The following is a 23,955-nucleotide window of genomic DNA, read 5'->3' as shown; positions in this document are numbered from 1 at the left end:
ACCCCTGCTTTCACTGTATTTGATGTTGGTATAATTTGTAGAGGGGAAGGGAAAAAACAAATCATTTAAATAGGGATACAGGTGGACCCATTGCAACAATGAGTTGTACAAGTCGTTATGTCGAAAAACGAACTTTACAACTTTGGTGGGGGGGGGGAGATTGGGTAGGGGGACAGGGGGAATGGGAAGGGATAGGAAGGGGAAACAAAGTAGAAGGCAACAATGCTTGATAAGAAATGTACTCATTATCTTGCCCATGTAATTGTAACCCCTCTGTACATTATTTTCACAATAAAAAAAATCGCTAACTTTGCTCATTCAACTCTGCCCTGTCAAGACCTGGGCATTGTCATTTCAAGTAACCAGGGTACCAATCAGCTTGAAAATTGATAACTAAAGAGAAAAATCTTCATTGTGCCTAGTATTTCTCAAAATACCCAAAATGAGTTCACAGGATAAAAAAGTAAGTGTAAATATAGCATAATTAGAAAACATTAAAAAAATTAGAAAACATTTTCTACTTCCATTGAAACTATTTATTCAGGCAACTTTCGTCAATGAATAGTCACCATCTTTTTTGTATTTTTTCTTAAGAAATTTAATATACATGATTCTTTTTACACCAAGTCTTCTATTTCTTGAATTCCTCCATTTCCTCCTCCTGCTTTCCATTTTAGCCATTTGTTACTAAAATATGCATTAGTTTTATATTCTGTTCCATATACCCCACTTTCTGACCATAACCTTTTATTTCTCCAGCTAATCCCTCTAGTGTTGCAGTTCCAAGAACCTTTTATTCTAGCTGGCCCTGTCAGCATTCTATCCTATTATTATATCCCTCCTTTCTATGATTTCTTCTTCCTCTCTACTTCTATAGTAAAGAGAAGTCAGTCAGAATGATTATATTGAATACACACTGAACTCTCTTGGCCTCTTATGTTGTCAAGAAACCACATCCTTATCATTTAAATTCAATTTTTCCCTATACATGCCAGGGAATAAGACTGGAGAAAAATCTATCCAGATGGACAGGCACAGCAAATTCTTTACTGTGCATTGCTTTAGCATATATTTTAGATGTAAATTAGACTTTCTCTACCAGAAACAAAAATTATTCACCAATGACACTATCGCATCCTTCTAGTTCCTCAATGGGGCTCATTTAGATCATTGCCTTGTTTGTTGACTGACTCCTAGTGAATATCTACTTCTCTGACAGACAGCTAGATACAACTGTTTAACATATCCCAATGACCCCATATCCTACCCAGGCCATCTAAATATTCCTCAGTTACTAACTTTCCATATGACTCGGTAGATTCATCAGATTAGCACTCCCAAGGGAGATGTGATTGGATATCGCCCTGAATCTTAATAAAGGTCTTTGACCCATAGGTATTCCGTACTCTCACTCACTGTTTGAACTTTCTGGTAGCTTGATTTTGCATTCACTCCTTGTGGACTCTATTCTCTCTGGGATCTGTGAGTAATAACCTTTTTCCTGTTTCACCTCTTCATGGTGTTTCATTTGAGTGACACAGGCCTAACTCTGGCCTGAGGACTATCTTCTTACTGCTATGGTTCTTCTGTAGAGTGTGTATCCTAGCTTTCATCAATTCTTTTTTTTAATTGTATTTTTGTCTTTTTTTATTATAAGATGGTTTTTGTGTCTTCCTACATCCCATGAAAGACGGAAGGGGTCCGAGGAAAGGTAAGTGTGGCGACTCCGCTGCTCGCTCATTCCCCAGCCTCCCTTAGCCCAGGAGACAATCAGACGCAGAGGGGGAGTCAAGTCAAGCAGGAACTCATTTATTAACACACAGCAAGCACTTTTTAAAGCAAAAGAGATCGGGTGGCATGGGAGGGGAGGAGAAGGAACCAATCACTGTAAAGGTCACACCCTATCATGCACCTAAGCTTCCACGGGCAGGTTATGCACTGAATGTAAAGCAAATCGGGCTCTGCCCACTCATCTTTCTCTCAGCGCCATCTTTGCCGCCCATGTGCTCCACAGATGGTTACTTATCATGTTAATTTCCAGTACACTATTAATACCTATTTTAAGTTCCTAACAGTATTTTTGTGTTTCACATTGTTCCACTTTTTATTGCTATTGTAAAGATGATGTACAAAGGGTTATCTTTCCATAAGTCAGGTAATGAGTACATTTCTTTTTGAACAGTTACCTCTTCTGTCTTTTATTTGGCATTGAAGATCAATCCCAGGACATTGCACCTGCTAGGCAAGTGCTTTGTCACTGAGTTACATCCCTGCCCTTTCATCCATTCTTGACAAAGTTCTTTGTACCAAATTAGGAAAACCAAAATTGGTTTCAATTTAAATTTTTGACCACAAACCTCATTTAAGGTCTTAACGATGCCCATCCACACATTGCACCTGTCCCTTCCTTGCACTTCCCTTCATCAAATTAGTTCACACCTTCTATATCCTCATGAATTCCAGAATCTCTTGCATTAGCAGAGAGATCAACTTGCTTCCTTCTTACCTTGAGAGAGTTTCATAGATTCCCATCAAGTGTACTCATTTGCAGCCATTAACTTTTCCTTACTCATACAAAGACTCCTGATGTGAACCCCAACCCCGTGAATCTCTATTTTGCCCAATGGTTCTCCTGCCTGTCCAAAATCTCCTTCCATCTTCCAGGCTGTCCTGTTGACATTCAGGACTATGGAATGCCTTCTCTATTATGTCCCAAACCATCACATATCTTGTATTAACTACCCTAGGTCCATGCTTAAGAGAACAGCCCCCATTCTGCTATGTGTTATATGCAACTGAAGTGGTCCCCCAAGAAGTGGCAGTGTGTATGTATGTATGTGTGCATGCACATGTGTGTGCTAGGTGGGTGTGTTTATGCAGTACCTTGAGGAGCAAGACAAAGCTGGGGTTGACAAGAGGATAAAGACTGATTCTTAATTTGTATTATCCTCAGATGGCATTACACAATCAAGAATATATACTAGCATTATTTTGCTCTCACTGATCCTCAATTTTCCCTTTGTTGATGGATCATCCCCAGGATTCTATGGACACTTGGATCTCATTTTAAAAAAGCTAAAACACACTCTTATCTCTACTATCCTGTCACCTTACTCCTATTCCTTTCCTGCAGCCTCCTGGCAGAATGTCTGCACTCACTGACCCCGATTCCTAGTTTTGTTGCCCCCTCAATCAGGCTTTCACTACTAATACTCTACCTAAATAGAGATTGGCAAGGTTGCTTTCATGCCTGGCATTGCAATAGCCTGTGATAATATTTCAGCCCCCAACATACCAGACAACCTTCCCCTCTGGTCCACTTTTAAAATTTTTAACCATTTACACACTAGGTTGTACCACTAACTCACTGGGCTAGTCACCTTTTTCCATGGCAACTAAGTGACAGAGGGCACCAGGGCTTAGCCCAAAGGTTGCCTAACTTCATGTTGTTCTTATTCCTTTGTAAGACCTGGGACAGTCTAAGTAGGCCATAGTCTGAGTAGGTGAAAGTCTTCCCCATATATATGTATGTATGTATACACACACACATATATGTATATGTATATATATATATACATACATACATACATACATACTTATATATTGCCAGCAGAGGTCTCCCTCTTAGTACCTGACTCATATACTCAAATCAACACTCAGAGGTGTTCACATGTGGCTTAAAATCACATGTGAAAAACTGAACTCTGGATTTTCAAACCTGTTCTTATCCTTTTCAGTTAATGACTGGTTTTCCTACTGGTTATTCAGACCAAAATTCAAAATTATCTTCCATTATTTCTTTAGTATCTTATAAACAGTATATGAGAATGCTCTTTTGGCCACTATCAACTCTTTACCTGGTCCCTCTGCCTGGTATTTGCTTTAGATTTTTGCTATAGCTTCTTAAGTGGGTTCTCTACTTTCACTTTTGTTACACTTCAGTTACAACATGTCAATCAGAGTGGATCTTTCAAAATGTAATCAATCATCTCTCTCTATTCCTCAGAATCCTCTATTGGCTTTATACTTCGAGAGGTGACCCTTAAAATGACATAGGAGACCCATGTGCTCTGTGCTATTACCACTCTGATCTCCTTTACCATACATGCTTGCTTACTCAGCTCTTGGGTGTTTATTTTTCCCCTTAGTAAAATACAGTTCTTAGCTGAACTTGTATCTCTGAGTTTTATCAATAGCTTTCTAAGGCTATACTCTGTTAACTTAGATTTTATTAAAAGTCTCTTCTTTAAGTGTGATGTTTTCAGGCCTATCAAGTCCAATTTTCCTTTCAATCTATACCACTAGATGTCTTGTTCTTTTTGTGATTGCCTCTAATTTTAGTTATTGCTCACCTACAGAAAGGAAGCAAATGTTATTATATGGTTGCCATAAAGCTGCTGTTCTTAACTGCAAAACAATTTCAGGATGGTGGTAGAGTATAAAGATAGAACATAAGAGTAAGAAGATGCTCTTTCTTTTGAAAGGATTTGATTGTATAAAAAATTCCATTAGAGGAGGAGCAAAATGCTTTTCAAACTCTTTTAGACAATTTCTAAGATGATTGCACATATTTCTTGTAGTGCTGAGCCTTGTCAGTGTGCATTTTTTCATTCTTTCCAGGAAAGAGAAAAAGTTGTAGAGGATGTTTCAGGTTTTTTTTTGTGAAGTATTATAATTATATGCTATTGAACCCTGTCTTCAGATTTTAAAAAAATTGCTGACAGGTTAGGAAGAATGAAACTAAAGGAAAGTAACTCATGTACTCAATAGTGACTTATTTCTCAGAAACAGTTATAAAAATAGGGGCATGAGTTAAATTTTATGATAGTTGAAGCAGAAACTATGACAATGCTTCATTATTCTGAGCTGCATATAGGATTGGGGCTTCTTTCATTCGGATAGGCATTGTTCTGGTTGGAATTTTCTATCAGGAACTGACTGGTCTTTCTAAAAATATTTCTGTACTCAATAAAGGTGAAAGAAAAAAACAATTACTTTATATATTTCCAAAACATTATATAGTCTAAGAGCACAACCAAGTCACCAGATGAAAATATGTCTCTGAAATTAAGCCACACAGCCACACAAATCTGTACATGTTCTCAGGTTCAGACTCACAAGTAACTAAGCCAGGTTTCAAATAAACTTTGTGGAAATAAATACAGTATGGTACCTCCCTAACTAAGATTGTTGTGGAGAGTTGAAGAAAAAAATGCAGTAAAAATAAAGGTGGGGGGGGGAGTTAAGTTGGGCACTTTGAGAAGACTTCTTAGGTATTTTTATATTCATAAAGATGAAAGGATAAACTCTGCCTAATAAAGCCATGATGGACTTTATACATAAAAATCAGCCATAATATATGCTGTGCAGTTAAGCCTCCCATTTAGATTTCTTGTTGTTGTTTGAAATCTCTTATCATCCATTTCTATGAGATTGTTATACACATCTTTTATTCTGTACCATGTAATATGAACTTGAAGAAATTGTTGTGATGTTTGATCTTCCTTGCAAATGTTATATTCCATTCTAATTGCAGGAAAATGATTTATTTATTTGTCTTATAGTCAGGGCTTCAATATAATCCCAGATGTAAGTAAGGTGGTATCCAAAATGGTTTGAATTATTTTTATTTAAATGACACAGTGGTACTTTGTCAATCCAATAATAACATACAAAGTGATTTTGTTCTTCTTTCATCTTTTGTAGCATATGCTGAAGGTCTTAGTGTAATTAGCTCTTGGAGATACTGTGTTTCCCTCCCGCAAAGGGGTGAATACCTGTGTGAGATCCAGGCTCAGTGTCACTGAGTGTTCTTTATTGCTCCCACACTTGATGACTCAATTTAAATATTTTTATCTTGTCAATTTTTTCTTATCCAGTCAGTAGTAGTCTTTTTCTCCTTTTTTTCTTTTTTTTTGGGGGGGGTCCGGTCATGGAGCCTGAACTCTGGGTGTGGGCGCTGTCCCTCAGCTCTTCAGCTCAAGGCTAGCACTCTACCACTTGAGCCACAGTGCCACTTCTGGCTTTTTTCTTTTTTATGTGGTGCTGAGGAATCGAACCCAGGGCCTCAGGCATGCAAGGCAAGCACTCTACTACTGAACCATCTTCCCCGCCCTCTCCTTTTTTTTTTTTTTTTTAAAAAAAAGCAGTGTGTGTGTGTGTGTGTGTGTGTGTAGTGTAGTGTAGTGTAGTGTACTGGGGCTTGAGTTCAGAGTCTGGATGCTGTCCATTAGCTTTTTTCCACTCAAGGATGACACTCTACAGCTCCATTTGTGGTTTTTTTTTTTTTTTTTTTTGCTGGTTAATTGGAGTTATGACTCTCCTGGAATCCCCCGTCCAGATTGATTTTGAACTGTGATCTACAGATCTGACTTTCCTGAATAGCTAGCATTATAAGCATGAACTACTAGCACTCATCTAGTATGTAAGAGCAGGTGTAAACCACCAGCACTTGGCTTCTCTCTTACTTTTTTGTGACTAGCAGCTTCTATAACAATTGGTAGGTATTAAGACCAAAACTTTTTTTGTTGTTGTTGTCTTTTGTTAGTCATGGGGCTTGAACTCTGGGCCTGTGCTCTGTCCTTCAGCTCTTTAGCTCAAGGCGAGTGCTCTACCACTTGAGCCACAGCACCACTTCCAAGATCAAAATTCTTATACTTAAAGAAAAAGCACATAAATTCATAAAACAATATGACAATATCTTCATCAGATGATCATATAGAAAGTGAAACTGGAGTTTTTATGTCTTAGGCTCAAACTCCAGAAATCCCATATGTCAAGATCAGCCATTTGGGCTGGGAAGGTGGCTCAGTGGTAGAGTGCTTGCCTCACATTCATGAGGCCCTGGGTTTGATTCCTCAGCATCACATAAACAGAAAAAGCCGAAAGTGGCACTGTGCTCAAGTGGTAGAGCCCTAGCCTTGAGCTGAAGAGCTAAGGGACTGTACCCAGGCCTAGAGTTCAAGCCCCATGACTGACAAAAACAAAGACCAGCCATTTGTTCCTTTATGCAAAATTAGAGACACATGATGAAGGGGAGAGAAAGGATATTATTATGTCACATGAGCCTGCTATGGGAAGATAGAACTTCAGCCATCTGGTTGGGATACAGACATTTGCCTTCAATTAAACAAGGAGAGTTGGAAGCAGAGAATGAGAAGTCATATATAAAACAGTCCTAAGTCACAGGCTTTTTCAGAGGTGGTTAGAGATCAACAAAGGGGTTCTTAGAGTACATTGTCTCAGGATTGGTCAGGTGCAATTTGGTTATAATAAGAGTTATTGATGCTTTCAGATAGTGTGGTCTTTTAGCTCTTTTTGGCTTTCAAGATTAGGTTGATCAGAGGAGTTCAGTCGAAGAAAGTGACATTTTGACTTGAGACTTATATTCTGACAGAGTCATCCAGGAGGCCTTCAGAAGAACATTGCACACAATGACAAACTCTCAAGGATGGGATGGGCTTGTTATGCTGATGGCCAATAACAGACTGAAGTAGCCATAACATTATGAAGAGGGTTACCAGTACTAATTCCATATTGGCACAAAACAACAACACTATGAATGCAAGACACATTCTAAGGATTTGAAGTAGTATAATAACATGAACATGAGAGATGTGGGATAACAAGAAGCACAAATAGAGAGGGAGTCAGGGACAGGTCATAAGAGCTTTGAGAGCTTCTCAGAAGCTTAGATTTTATGGAGAATGTAACTGAGTGCTACTAAATTATCCTACACAGGAGGTGATATTATCCGACATGTCTTTAAACTAATCAGACCAAGCATGATGGCTCAAGCCTGTAGTCTTAACGACATGGGAGGTAGAAAGCAGTGGATCATGGTTCAAGGCCAGCAAGGTACAAGCATGGCTAAGTATGATGGCACATGTATGTCATCCCAACTACAAAGGAGAATTAAAGTCCAGGTCAGCCCTATCAAAATACAAAAAAGGACTAGCAGAGTGGCTCAAGTGGTATAGCACCTGCATTGTAAATATAAAGATATCTTGGCATGGCAAATTAAAAAAAAAGAAATCATGCAACTCTGAAAATTATGGTAAGACTGCAAATAAATGCTTATAATATCAGAGTTTCATATCATGTGTGGCCCTTATAGTAAGTGGTATATGAGAAGCTAATGAATGCTTCCTTCCTAAAAAGTTACTTATTTACTTCATTGATGAGAGTTTAAAATTCCTGCATCTGAACTGCATTCCATATGGAGATCTAATAATCCTGCAGGAGGAACATTTAATTAGCTTTTATTTAAAATGTGAAGAAAAAGGTTAAAACCTTAGGAAATGATTATGCTTAAATAAGAAATAAAAACCTTAGTATGATTATGCTTAAATAAGAAATCAAAGGATTCTGAAAACAAATTAGAAAAGCCATATATTTTGCTCTGTCATAAAATGGCAAGTAATTCAGTACAGAAGCGAAGATCAGCATTTTTTATTTCCCTTCCCATCCCCAAATTAGAAAAATGTATATACAAGATGCAGGGCACCAGAATCAAGTACATACAGTGAAAATAGGGTTATACCAGGGGGAAAAACATACAAAAGAAACACACACAAAAAACCCACATAGTACATTATAAGTTCATTAAAAACAACAGCAACAAAGATAAAACTTCTTATGTCCCTATCGTGGGGTTCATTTCACTTAGTATCATCTTATTTGGTCATTTGTACATATCTTTTGACCTTTTCTGCTTGTCCTAGACATATACTAGTTATTGAAAATAAGGGAAACTATGGGACCTATGTGTCTGTGCCTGGCTTACTTCACTTAACATAATTTTGTGGGGGAGGAGTTAGGAGGTGGGGATGGAAGGGATGGTAGGAGTAAACAAAGGAGGGGATAACAAGCTTGATAGGAAATGTGCTCATTACCTTACTCATGTAACTGCAATCCTTCTATATAGTACCTTTACTATAAAAGTATATATTTTAAAAAAGAAGATCACATATAGTTCCATACTTACCCTCATTAGAATTTGTTTTGTATTTCTTTATTTTTTCACTAAAATAATCATGGGCAGTTTTTTTTCTCCCAAAATATATCAACATCAAATCCATCTACTCATTATAATTGAATAATATAGAGAAAACCTATATTAATATGCCTCAAAAGGGACCCTTCCCCTTCATAACTTTCTCATCTCTCTCTTTCACTCTCTCAAGCCCCTTTTTTCTTTGTAATCATGAGTTCCTTACTTGTCTACTTAAAATAACTAAAGCAGAAGAGGGCTGGGGTGTGGCTCATATGGTAGAGCACCTGCCTTGAATTGTACACAAAATTAATTAATTAAAAAATAGGTCCCATGATTTCCTTTATTTGCAATAACTAGTATATGTCTGGGACAAGTAGAAAAGATCAAAAGCTATGTACATATGTCCAGATAAGATGAAGTTAAGCAAAATGACCCCAAGATAAGGGTCATTGCTATTGTTTCTAATGTATTTATAAGGTACCATGTGATTTTTTGTTGCTTTGTATGTTCCTCCCCCATGGTGTAACCCCTGTTTTCACTGTATTTGATGTCAGTATAATTTGGGTATGGGAAGAGAAAAAACAAAATGTTTAACTAGGGATACAGGTTGACCCATTGTAAGAATGAGATGTACAAGACACTATGTTGAAAAACAAAGTGTACAATTTGGGAGGATGGGGAGTGAGTGTAGTTGTGGAGATGAGAGGGAAGGGATGGTAGGGGAAAAACAAAGGAAGAGGCAACAATGCTTGATAAGAAATGTACTCATTACCTTGCTCATGTAACTGTAACCCCTCTGTACAGTATTTTCACAATAAAAGCATAAAAAATTAATTAATTAAAAAAGAAAAAGAAATATGTGCATAAATTGAGCAGCAGTTCTGCATTTAGGGCAACAATATAGAACATGGCTTCCCAAGAGCACAGATCTCTCTCTTCTTTGCAATTCACCATCTTATTCTTACTCCTCTTTCAGGATTATCCAGCCATTGATGGGCATTTGGGGTTCAAAGGGTTTGGTTAACACAACCAAATCCCCTACCACTGCACTGTCAGTCATTATGAATTCACTTGGCTGACATACCACACGAGCAACTTCACCCATAAGAATTCAAGGCACTGTTCCTTATGTGTCACTGCAGTTGTTTCATTCTCAGCAGCCATATCCAAAAGCATTTACCTTTTCTTCTTCCTATTCATTCATATGGTGGCTGATCCTGAGTAATATTAACACATGGTTACATTGAGAATGTCTTACCACAAGCTTGCTTATTAGGCTGACACACTTGAGGAAAATCTCCAGTACTGTTTGTGTGTTTGTTTTTCTGATTATTTTTGAGAGAAAGTCTTGAGATGTGTGTGTGTGTGTGTGTGTGTGTGTGTGTGTGTGTGTGTGTTAGTACTGGACCTTGAACTAAAGGCCTTGAGCTCTGGCTCACCTTTCTTGCTTTGCTGATTATCTAGGACTTGATCAACCTCCAGAATTTTGCTGGTTAAATAATTGGAAATGGAGTTTTTTTAAACTTTTCTGTCCAGGCTGAGATAGCCTTCTGAGTGGCTAGAATTATAGCCATGAGCCATCCACACCAGACCCTCCTATGTATTTTGCACTATATGAAGACTACCTAGAACCTTGGTAAGAAGAATTGTATCACTGTTCATGTTGCAAACGACAGCATTTTATTCTTTTTACAGCTCAATTGTATTTCCTGGGGCTGCATTTTTAGTATACATTCATCAGTACATAAACATTTAGACTAATTCCCTATCTTGGCTAAGGTGAATATTGCTGCAACAAACTTGAAAACTGTAAGGTCCATTCCTGGACGGCGAACAGACCTCGCCCAGTACCTAGGCAACTGGGACACCTGGAAGAGGTCACATCCCCATCCGCTGAGGTCACATCTTAACCTGATGTGGCCACACCTTTCTCCCACCTGATCCCACCTCCCTTTACCTGGACACACCCTTCCATGTCCCCTACCCTATATAGGGCCTAACCCGAGGCCAGACGCTCCCTTTTTTGCCAGCCGCGTGGAGTGCCAACCTTGCCTGGTCCCAGCAGGTCTACTGAATAAACCTACCCCTTACCTGAATACCACGTGCGTGGTACAGTTCTTACTCGGCTACCTCTTTTTAAAAACCTAACATAAATGATGCCATGACTCGGATAAAGGGCTTAAAGTCAGGATAGCTGGGATTCCTCTCTGTTTTTTCCTCTTTTTAAAAACCTAACAAAAACACAGGTGTTTCTGCATTAATTTCACTTCTTTTTCCTGCCTATCCAGTAATGATTGCTACATTGTAAGATAGTTTGACTTCTATTTTTTTTCTTGAGGAATTTAAATATTGCTTTCAACAATGGTTGTACTACTTTACATTCCACCAACAGTGTGTAATAGTTCATTTTTCTTGGCATCCTCATCATTGTTGGTTAGTTTTTGCCTTTTAGACAGTAGTGATTCTAACAGGAGTAATATGATATCTCATTGTCACTTCAATTTGCAATTCCATGGTAATCACTGATGGTTAGTATCTTTTCATACACCTTTCAGCATCTATAGGTCTTTTTCATTTTTAAAACAGATGATTTTCTTTCTTGTGGTTGACTGACTTCTGTATGTATTTTGGATATTAATTGTCCAAGTTCAAATATTGCAACATTAAGTCACTTAAACAGCAAATGGGAAAGATGTTTTTATAGCTGCCTACAAAGTCAATATTTTTGGTTTATATCCACTTTTCAATTTCACAGCATATTTAATTAAGTGGAAAAGAGTTTTCCATATCCAGACTTGCTATTAATGCCCACGGTACCTTCTTATTGTGTATATAGTTTATCTTTATACTTTCAGAGTAAGTCCCTTCTTACACTTGCTCAACCAAGCAAGGTGCTATAATTGTAGAGAAATATATCCCCTTTACAGTCAAAATTGCATTTTTCCTTCAGAAAATAAATGCCAAGTACAAAGTCAGCCAAACTTACTTTTACATTTGAACAAATTATCAGAATCTCAAGGGTTTGCTGGGCTAAAGAATGTGAAAATTAACTTATATTCTTGTCAAAATACTATGGTTTTAATCCAAAATTAAATATTATTGGAACAAATTTTAGTTTCTGTAAAACTCTGTTTGGTTAAATCTAAGGTTATAGTAGAATAGACTTATATTTTATATTTTATTATGTTTATTTTCAGAACTCTCAGAACAGATTAACAAATAGATCATTTTGTTTCCTTATTTTTAATTTTTTTTTTTGGGTCCGGTCGTGGGGCCTGAACTCTGGGCCTGGACGCTGTCCCTCAGCTCTTCAGCTCAAGGCTAGCACTCTACCACTTGAGCCACAGTGCCACTTCCGGCTTTTTTCTTTTTGCTTATGTGGTGCTGAGGAATCGAACCCAGGGCCTTGAGCATGCAAAGCAAGAGCTCTACCACTGAGCCACCTTCCCAGCCCCTTATTTTTAATTTTTTGACATTCTGAGTACCAGCATATGTAATGATCGAGTTCTTAGACAAACCTGTAAAACAGTCCCAATGACCTAAGTACAGAGTATCCACACATCTATTTAAACCTTGTCACTTCGTTCTTTGTTTCTCCCATGTTCTTAGAGTGTTATAATATTATCTTATTGCCTTGTGGTCTGATATAATCAATCTAGCCTTTAACTTCCTTTTCAGCAGAATTCTATTAGATGCAGCTTACTTATTACTAGAAAACAAACTGTTAATTTACCACCATGCGGATCATTTTTATTGCTGTGACAAAATGCCTGATTTAAGCCAGACATCAGGCAGATTTATTTTGCTCATGTTTCAGAGGTTTCAGTCGATAGTCAACTGATTTCATTGGTTTGTGCCTGTGATAAGGCAGAATTCTGTAACAGAAGTACATGAAGGAAGAAATGTTCACACCTCAAGGGAGTTAGGAAACAGAGCGCAATGACAACCAGGCAAAGATGAGATCTCATCCCTTGCCTAATTGCTGTGGCACTTGAAAAACATATGCCTACTGCTCATTAGTAAACTTCAGAGATGATGATGTCCTATGAATGATAAAGAAGTATTGAAATAAATGATGGCATATATGTTAGCTGGGAGAGCTGATTTAATTCATAAAGTAGTAGAACTTTTTGGATGTAGTTTTGATAGATATCCTTCAATTTGTATTAGAGCATTGCTAAGAAAAAGCCATCTTTTGGAGAATTCAAACCAATGAAATGGGAGAAGGGAAGAAAGGAAAACTACAAATGAAAGAAAGAAAGTTTGAAGAAGAAAAAGAAAGAAAAATGAAAGAAAGGTAAGTAGAGTCACCGTGCTTTCCATTATTGTACCAAATGTTTGTTTTCATTCAATTTATTAAGAAAAAGGATGCATTTTGTCTCAGGGATTTGGAAGTTTCAGGCAAACTAATTGAGCACATTTACTCCAAGTCTATTGTGAAACATTATGGTGGGAGTATGTGGTGGAACAAAGTTGCTCACCTCGTAGCCAGACTGCAAATGAGAGAATTGAAGGGAATGGTTTCCACTGTCCCCTTGTAGGGGACAGTGTTATACCTCCAACAACAAGAAGACCTCTCCTGAAGCCTCACAGTTTAAAGGTTCCACTACTTCCCTATAGCTATATGGGATCAGGATTAAACCTTCAACACATGGGTCATAGGAGACATTTAAGATAGAAAGTATAGTGGGTTTTTTTTTTTTAATGTGCACCTGGGGATCAGTTCTGTGGGAAAAACTTTAAGGAACCATATGGAGCCCTCCTGGACCTATTCTTCTGGAGGACAGTGATTTTAGGACATTTATTTACCAATTCTCATACTTGTTGCTTTAATTGTATCCTTGATTTTTAATTTTTCTGCACTACTATACTTCCATGTTCCTGCAGAATGGAAAACAACTTTCAAATGTAGAAGACCTGTGGAGTGAGATGATAGCTTGCCAGGAACTGTGTGTCTCAGCTGCAGGTGACATCATCAGGTAGTATGAGGAGATGTAGCATCACCCAATGGATGAACCATGCTAATGATAGGACTAACCACATCAAAACTTTGGTGAGAAATGCAGGCTGAGACTGGTTCTGAGCAAAAATAATGACAGATTATTTGAAAATAAAGCAAAAAAGGGCCATAGATGTGGCCCAAGCACTAGCAAGTGCAAGACCAAGACCTGAAGTTCAAGTCAGAGTTCCATCTAAAAAAAAGGAAGCAAAGAGAGAGAGAGAGAGAGAGGAGAGAGAGAAAGAGAGAGAGAGAGGAAGGCAAAGGAAAGAAGGAAGGAAGGAAGAAAGGAAGGAAGGAAGGAAAAAGGAAGGGAAGAAGAAAGAGAAAAAAGGAAGAAGGAAAGAGAGAAAAGAAAAGAGAAAAAAGAAAGAAGCTTAATAATGAGAGTTACATATGCATTCCTAGAAAATAGTCTCATTCAATTTCTTCCATAGATTTTCATTAGGCCATAGTTGTTGCCAACCTTGCCTCAAGCACAGATAATGACTTCCTTAGGTATTTCTCAATACTTTGCAAATGTTTCAATATTAGAATTCTTCTGATGTATAGATTAATAAAGATTGTGATAATGTTTGTTGAATGTGTTCTGTGCCAGCTCAACAAACCTAAATATGCATTGTTAAGGAAAGAGTATATTAATGTAGCAGTAAATATGGAGCTGCTATATTCATTGTCTTAGCACAGTCCACTTTTGTACAGCATGGGCATTGGAAGGGTGACTTTTGTGGTACAATTTGCATGCTAAATTATTTGTTGTAAGTTATTTACTTATTGGCTATTGAGTTATTTATTATGGGCAACCACCCATAGCAACCATTTAGATTTTGTTCTTTATGTTGCTTTCCATTATACAGGGATAGGGGTGGGGGTAGGGGAAATACAGTCTTGATTTTTTTCTCTTTTGATTATTAGAAAGATAATAGAGTTGAAAAATTTCACTCACATTTATTCCATTTCTTAATGCAGAGGAGTAAAACAACTTGTACACCCTTGAGCTTAGGTCTTTCTTCTTCATTATTGCTGAAGCATTAACTTGGCCAGATTTTCTATTCCTATTTAGTACTTTTCACATACATAATAACTACTATAAGTAAATAATATAGTATACTATAATGATACATATAACATAATATATTGTAATTATGATATATGTAATAATTTATAATTATATATGGCTTTATATATTAATACATAACTAGCATGTGTATATGTTTATATATTATACATGTATGTATTTATATATTCTTTTTTTTGGGGGGGTCCGGTCATGGGGCCTAAACTCTGGGCCTGGGCGCTGTCCCTCAGCTCTTCAGCTCAAGGCTAGCACTCTACCACTTGAGCCACAGCGCCACTTCCGGCTTTCTTTCTTTTTGCTTATGTGATGCTGAGGAATTGAACCCAAGGCTTTAGGCATGCAAGCAAGCGCTCTACCACTGAGCCACCTTCCCAGCTCCAACCAACTATCATTTTGTTTGGGTCTATGTGTGATTTTAGGGTAAGTAGTGTTTGTTTGATGAATTTGGGTGCTCTGGCATTTGGTATATAGATATTTAGAATTGTTATATCCTCCAGTAGAAAAGATTCCTTTATTAGTATATAGTATATAATGTCTTTCTTTATCTCTTCTCATAAATTTTAATTTGAAGTCTGTTTTATCTGATATTAGAATTGTAACACTGGCCTGCTTATAGGTGCCATTTGTTTGATATATTTTATTCCAGCCTTTCACTTCCAGAATCTGGTGTTTTGTTTTTTTGTAGGCAAGATTTGTCTCTTGAAGACAGAAGATAGTCTTGCTTTTTTATTTCATCACTCTGTCATTTAATTGGAGCATTAAGTCCATTGATATTGAGAGTTTGGTTTGAGAGGTGTTTGGTTGTTCCTGCCATATATCGACCTTCTTAAGGGTTCTACCTTGTCAATTCTTACTATAATTATTAAGGCCGTTTCTCTGCCAATATTGTGATCTTGTTGGTTTTCTTTTTTCTTTTTCTTTTTTGGGGGGGGTCCGGTCATGAGCCTGAACTCTGGGTCTGGGTGCTGTCCCTCAGCTCTTTAGGTCAAGGCTAGTGCTCTACCACTTGAGCCACAGCATCACTTCCGGTTTTTTTCCTTTTTGCTTATATGGTTCTGGGGAATCGAATCCAGGGCCTCATGCATGCAAGGTATGTGCTCTACCACAGCGCCACCCTCCCAGCCCATCTTGTTGGTTTTCTATGTGTAGAACATCTTTGAATATTTTCTGTAATGCTGGTTTGGTGGAAGTATGTTTCAATTTTTCCTTTCTGTGGGAGGTCTTCATTTGTCAGTTATGAATGAGAACTTATCTGGGTACACTATTCTTTGTTGATAGTTGTTTGTTTTCATGGTCTCTGCTGAGAAATCTTTAGGTATTCTGATTGGTTGTCCTTTATAGGTGATTGTCAGCTTTAAGGATCCTGTCCTTAGTCTCTATTGATCCTGTGTAAATTACAATATTGTGGTGGGATGTCCTGCTCTGGTTTGGTCTGTTTGGGGTTATAAAGACTTCTTGAAGCTGAATAGACCTCTTCTTTTGGAAGTTGGGGAAGTTCTCTGGCAGGATTTTATTAAATATATTTCCTATTTCTTTAGCTTTTTTCTCTACTCCACCCTCAATACCTATTAGTTTAAAAATAGGCTTTCTGATTGTGTATTATATCTTATATTTTAAATTGTAAAGCATTCCTATAATTCTTTTTTTTCTTTTCTTAATGCATATTTTTTATTGTAAAGATACTGTACAGAGGGGTTACAGTTACATGAGCAAGGTAATAAGGCCATTTCCTATTGAGCATTGTTATACCCTCCTTTACTTTTACCCTACCATCCCTTTCCCTCACCTCCCCAACTCCTCTCTCCCCTCTCCCACATCTCCCCCTCCCTGCAAAGTTGTAAAGTTTGTTTTCAACTTTTTTTTGTTTCTTTGTATGTTCCTCCCCCATGGTACAACCCCTGTTGTCACTGTATTTGATTCCCGTGCCCTGCATCTTGTATATAGATTTTTCTAATTTGAGGAGGGGAAGGGAAATAATAAAATGCTGAAATAAGGATACAGGATGACCCATTGTTACAATGAGCTGTACAAGACAGTATGTATTGTATCTCTTATAGAGATGTGTCTTGTTTCTTGGATTTGTTTTGAAATGTTTTTGTTCTTTCTCTATAAAGTCTAGACTATCTTCAATTCCAGAGATTCTGATCTACTACCAAGACTATTTTTTTTATTTCCCTTCCTTCTACTGGTCAGTTTTGATGGCTTCAGTGTTTTGTTGAAACTTTGTTTTAGATCTTATATGGACTTCTTTACTTACTGCATTTGATTATCAGTGTTCCTTCTCAAATCCTTTAGCTGAGTGGTTATGTTTTCATTGGACTCCCATTCCTTGTGCTGGAATCCATTCAGCTTTCTGTTTGTGGAATCCATAAAATCCTCTATGAAACTTTACTTAGCCTTCATCACGCTCATGCATAATGATATGCAAACTTTCAATATTTTCATTCAGCACGTTTACCAGTAGTGTTTGGAGAACATTTTGAGAACTGTCCTCTAGGTTTTACATTGGTTGCTCTGTTGTCTGTTTATTTTGAGTGAGAATTAAGGTTCGTTTTTTTTATTTTTTGGAATTGAGGTTCTTTGACTTGCCATTTTTCTTGTGTTTCTATGCCATGTTCTGCCCATTTGGAGATTTGACCAAACAACAATTCCTTCCACCTTGGGTGATATGTATATTTCTTTCATTTTGCTTGGTGTAAGCTGTTCCCTCTTTCTCTCTCATTCCCTTCCTCCTAGCATTGCCCTTGAGTTGCTTAGTTCATTTTCATCAATGTCCAATGCAGTTGATGGGCCCCTCTGTTGTATATTTTTCCATTTTCCTCTGATTCTGTGTCATCCTCCTAGCTTCCCTTAGATGTGGACACACACAGACACACACACACACACCATATATGTGTTCAAGAACATGAAGTCACTTAGAAATTGTAGTGGGGAGGTATAGTGAGACCACTCAGTCCACAGTGAAAATGTAAAAGATTTTACTGAGTGACTTTTAAGCATTTTGAGCTAGGGTGGGGAAGGGGGAGGCTGGGTGTTGGTTTTAGCCAATGATTGTCACAGGAAATGGGCACCTTAAGTTTAAATTTCCTGCCAAGGTTTTGCTAGTGGGAAGCAGGGGAATAGAACAAAGGGTGATGATGGTTCCACTGGGTTATGTCTCACATTGCTCAGAAAACAGCAGAAGCCAAGTTACAGAGTTACAGGGTTACAGAGTTACAATTACAGTTACTAGCTAACATAGCTAGTTACCAGGGAAGTCTTATCCACATCACACTTACATTTATATCTTAAAATCATTCATTATCCATTTTATGCAAGTCAGATATATTCCATCTTTACTTCCTTCACCATATCAAAATGATATGACAAATTGAGTGGAGATCCTTTGTTTCTTGAGTCCTGTTTACTTTGTCATATCTCCTTGCATTTTGGATTTAACATGCACATATCAGGGAGACCATGTCATATATCTCTCTGCTCTTGGCTTGCCTCATTCAAAATGATTTTTTTTTCTAGTTCCATCCATTTCCCCATGAATGCCATTATTTCTAATGGCTGCATAATATTCCATTCTATTCAGGTACCACAACTTTCGAATCCATTCAACTGTAGTGGGGCATTTGGATTGTTTCCATATCTTGGCTATTGTGAACAGTGCTGCAATGAACATGGAGGCGCATATGTCCTTGTATCTTGATTCCTGTTGCTCAGGGTAGATGCCTAGGATGGTATGCCTGGGTCGTAGAGAAGGTCTATATTTAGCTTTCTGAGGTACCTCCAGACTGCTTGCCAAAGTGGTTGTATTAGTGTACATTCCTACCAGCAATCCAATAGGGTTCCTCTTGCTCCACATCTCCACCAGCATTTGTTGTTGGCTGAATTTAGGATATGGGCCCATGTCATTGCACTGATTTTAGAAGTTCAAAATCATAAATAGGTAGCCCCCTACCTATCTCTCCTTTTCTTCATTAGGGGAGGGGTATTATGATTCAGGAGTGGAGATTATATATAGTTGCAATCAGTGAACAAATCTGTCATGAGCTTTAAAGGAATTTGAACCAAAAGGATAACATGATGAGCCATTTTGACACAGTCAAAATGGATACAGTTACAGTCTAGCTCAATGACAAATAACTAGGGATTAACGGACTAAAGAAAACTAAGGAGTGAAGAACCAGAAATAAAGGAAAACAGGTTGAGGTGAAATTAGAAGAAAGACTAAGAAATATAATGAAGCCCAGCCTATGGTGATTACCAGGCTTCCTCCTTAATTCTGTGCATACTTAATCAGGCAATATTTTGATTACTCAATTTTCTATTTCTCAATCTTAGTATCTAATTTTAGTACTATTGTATACATATATAATTTCATGAGTTTTCTTTTATTTTAGGTTTTTTCTCATTTTTTTTCTTTCTCTGAATTTAGATATTAATTTTCTTCCTGCTCTTCCTTTCTTTCTCTACATTCCTCTACTCTTACTTTTTCCTTTTCTATTTTTCATTGTATCTCTTAATCTTTCTTCTAATTTCACCTCAACCTGTTTTCCTTTATTTCTGGTTCTTCACTCCTTCCTAGTTTTCTTTTCTTTTCTTTTTTTTTGGGGGGGTCCGGTTGTGGGGCCTGAACTCTGGGCCTGAGCACTGTCCCTCAACTCTTCAGCTCAAGGCTATCACTCTACCACTTGAGCCACAGCACCACTTCCGGCTTTTTTCTTTTTGCTTATGTGGTGCTTAGAAATCAAACCCAGGGCCTCATGCATGCAAGGCAAGCACTCTACCACTGAGCCACCTTCCCAGCCCCTCCTTAGTTTTCTTTTGTCCATTAATCCCTAGTTGTTTGTCATTGAGCTAGACTGTAACTGTAACACCTCCAGCTCTGCTTTCTCTGGTTAGTTTGGAGACAGAGTTTTACAGACTTTTCAACCAAAATCCTAACAGTCATTTTTATAAAAAAATGATAAACTGATTCTAAAATTTATCTTAAAATGTAGAAGATTTACATTCAAACCAGGATGAAAAAGGATAAGACATATGCTACTTAATTTCAATTAAATCCTTTCATAATCTGTACTAAGAAAGTATTGAGATAGTTAAAAATGTAGAAATAGGTGGCTAGAACACAAAAAGAATCCAAAAATAGACTTACATATGTATGATTGAGTTTTATTAAAAGTGCTAAGGAAATTTCCGTAGAGAAAGAATAGTCTTTTCAGTAATAGTGATGAAACAATTGGATATTCACATGTAAATGAACCATTTCTCCCCCCAGCACAATAACCAAAATTGATCTAAGTATAATACCTAAATCCATAGAAATTATAGTAGGAAATTGTAGAATCTTTCATTTCTATGATATGACATCAGGAATGTCACCAAATATTACATCTAAAAATCCATAAAGGAATGAATTAATAATTGGACTTCATCATAGTTGAGAAATTCTGATCTCCAAAAAATACTGTTGGTAGAATGAAAGACTAAGCCACAGACTGGAAAACTACTTAGAAAACATTTCTGATAAAACATGAAAAACTATGTAAAAATGATTTCCCTATGCTAGGCATTGGTGGCTCCTGCCTGTAATCCTAGCTACTCAGGAGGCTGAGATCTAAGGATCGCAGTTTGAAGCCAGCCCAGGCAAAGAAGTCCCCATGAGATTCAACTCGAATTAACCACTCAAAAACTGGAAGTGGTAGAGCACTAGCTTTGAGCAAAGAAGCTCGGGGACAGAGCCCAGGCCTTGAGTTCAAGCCCCATGACCAACACCACCACCGCCACCACCACCAACAATAACAGCAACAAAAAAACTGTGCATGTAATAAGGAAACAAATCCTTCCATCAAAGTAGGCAAAGGATTTAACAGTCATTTCACATTTGTAGATGGCAAATATACATGAATTACTAATGATTATGCAGGTCACTACTGTAATCTTAGTTACTCACAAGACTGAGATGTTGCAACAATGAGAAGTACAAGTTGTCATGCCCAAAACGAGCTTTACAATGTCGGTGGGGGGGGATGGGGGGGAAGGAGAAGGATTGGGAATGGGGGGGAAGGGGGGAGGCTGGGAAGGGATGTGAAGGATAAACAAAGGAGAAGGCTGCAATTCTTGGTAAGAAATGTACACATTATCCCGCCCATGTAATTGTAACCCCTCTGTACAGTATGTTCACAAATAAAATTAAATTAAATTAAAAAAAAAGACCTGAGGACCAAGGTTTAAAACCATTCTGGGCAGGGAAGTCCTTGAGACACTTATCTCCAATTAGCCAGCAAAAATCTGGTAGTGTAGCTGTGGTTCAAGTGGTAGAGCACTAGCTTTGAGCAATAAAATGCTCAAGGCAAGTTCCCAGACCCTGAGTTCGAACCCTAGGACTGGCACAAAAACAAAACAAAGCAAAACAAACAAAAGCCACACTGAGAAGTTGCTGTTTATCTGGTGGGATTGTTATGATAAAATGGACAACACATACCATTTGTTGATAAATGTGGATCAACTGGAGTTCTCAGGATTATGAAAACATATCCATGCAAATATTTGTACACAATAGTCATAGCAGCTTTACTTGTAATAGAAAAAAATTAAGAGCAGCCCACATTTTCATAATCAGGTTAATGTATGAACGAATGGAGTTATCTCCATGCAATAGAGCAACACCAACTATGGGAAGGAAAGGTGCACTGGGGTATACAAGTGGATATTACAAGGTTGTTATTCTGAATGAAAAGAATGCAGATAAGAGGAAGCTGCATAGTGTGATGTCATTTATGTAAAATTCTAGTAAGCATAGAGTAATCTATCACCCAAAACAGATCTTTGCTTGCCTGAGGATAAAGAAAAGGCCACTGGGATGAAATAAAAGGGAACATTAGAGAAGGGGTGCAGTCATAACCATATTAGTTATCAACATAGTCTTCTTATAAAAATATTTGGTGCCCAACTTGGAATCTAGGGCTTTTTTGTGCTAGGGAGTCAGTCTTCCACTGAGTTGTTTTTCCAACACTGATAAACACATTTTTTATGCTAATTGTTGTAATGGCTTCTGGAAAATGTATTTATGTTAAAACATATCCAACTGTGCAGTTTAAATTCCTTGATAAATATGATTTAAAACCAAAAAAGAATATTTGATGCTAAATGAAATGAATCCCAAGATATAGACACAAGAGGTTTCTCTTTGTTGTTATTTTTAATGTGTTATATGATTTCTTTTGTATGTTTTTCCCATATGGTATATCCCCTGTTGTCACCATATTTGATTTTGGTACCCTGCATCTTGTATATACATTTATCTAATTTGGGGAGGGGAAGGGGAATAACAAAATGCTAAAACAAGGACATAGGATAACCCATTACAATGATATTCACAAGACACTATGTTGTAAACGAGCTTTACAATTTTAAAACTTCTAGTGGGGGGGGAAGACTGGCAGAGGTGGGGGAAGAAAGGGATAGTAGGAGAAAAACAAAGGAGTAAGTAAAATATTCAACAAGAAATGCACTCATTCCCTTACTCATGTAACTGTAACCCCCTGTACAGCATCTTTACAATAAAATAAAATTTTAAAAAGAATATTAAAATTATCTGATGTAAAGAAAAAAGTTGTTTCACAATGGATAAGGTGGTAAACTATATAGTGTATACATCATATACTATATAGTCCACCTAGTTATATAGTATAGACTATATACTATATAGTATAAACTATGTATACTATATATGCTATATAACTATATGACATATATATATATATATATATAACAAATGTATTAAAATCCTATTAAAGAGGATTCTTCCCTTTGTGTAATGTTAGTCACCAAATTAAATTTCTCATTAAAAATTTTACTAGGTTTAACTTCAAAAGACTTTGACTTTATGCATGAATTTTACAAAGAAAAAAAGATCTTTGCATTTTGAGAATAACAACTAATTTCAGAAGGAGAAAGACACCTGGGGATACTTTGTTCTGGGTGTAAATCACAACAGGCAGCATATGGCAGAGAGAATGGGGTGTGCTAGTTCTGGTGTGCAACTTTACTGGCCACATATGCCAGAACGAATTAAAATGTTTCCATATGATAACTACACCAAACTAGTATATATCTATGAGTATGTATCCTTGAATGATAATTTAAGAAATATGAAAACTGTTTCATGGGATGGTTGTATTTTGAGTCTGTCCAAATCCTATTCTAATTCTGGCTCAGAGGAGAACAAAAAGAATGAGGTTTTTACAAAGATTTTATATGCTTCAAAATTAAAAGACCTTTCCCTTAAAAAATCATACACAAATTTGGGTGTAAGACAAGGGTACTTCTTAGAAAAGTAAGCAAAGCTGAAGTCACTTTCACAAGCAAATGGTGTAACATAATTCTGTATCTGCCATTTGATCTAGTTTTAATGAATAAAATAACTATGCATAAATAACTATCTTCAGGGATAATGTAAAATAATTATGTTGAAAATGAAATAAGAGCAAGATGTTTGGCATTCTAGAAAGGGAACAGATAACAAACCTGTGTATAAATTCCTACATGAATCTGAATATATCATCACTCAATAATTTAATCTCATTGTTAAGATCAGCAATTTTAAGGTTACTTTTCCTCTCTTTTAACACACACTGTACCTTTTAAATTGCAGACAGTTATTGTCATAGAGCAGGGATGATAAGAATTATCCCTTAGCTCTCTGACTAGTGACATGCATGAATATATTTACAGAATGCTAAAGAAGAGGCAAAGGGGAAAATGCAGCAAAGAGACAGACTAACACTCAGACATGACACTCAAATTCACTTGTTGAATAGCATTAATTTGTGTAATAGGCTAAGTAATCAGGTACTTAAAGCATTTTGCAAATAAAGATGCTCAAAAATA

The sequence above is a fragment of the Dipodomys ordii genome, unplaced genomic scaffold (genome assembly GCF_000151885.1).
Source record: "Dipodomys ordii isolate 6190 unplaced genomic scaffold, Dord_2.0 Scaffold123, whole genome shotgun sequence".
Classification (NCBI taxonomy): domain Eukaryota; kingdom Metazoa; phylum Chordata; class Mammalia; order Rodentia; family Heteromyidae; genus Dipodomys; species Dipodomys ordii.
This window is presented reverse-complemented; position numbering follows the sequence as displayed.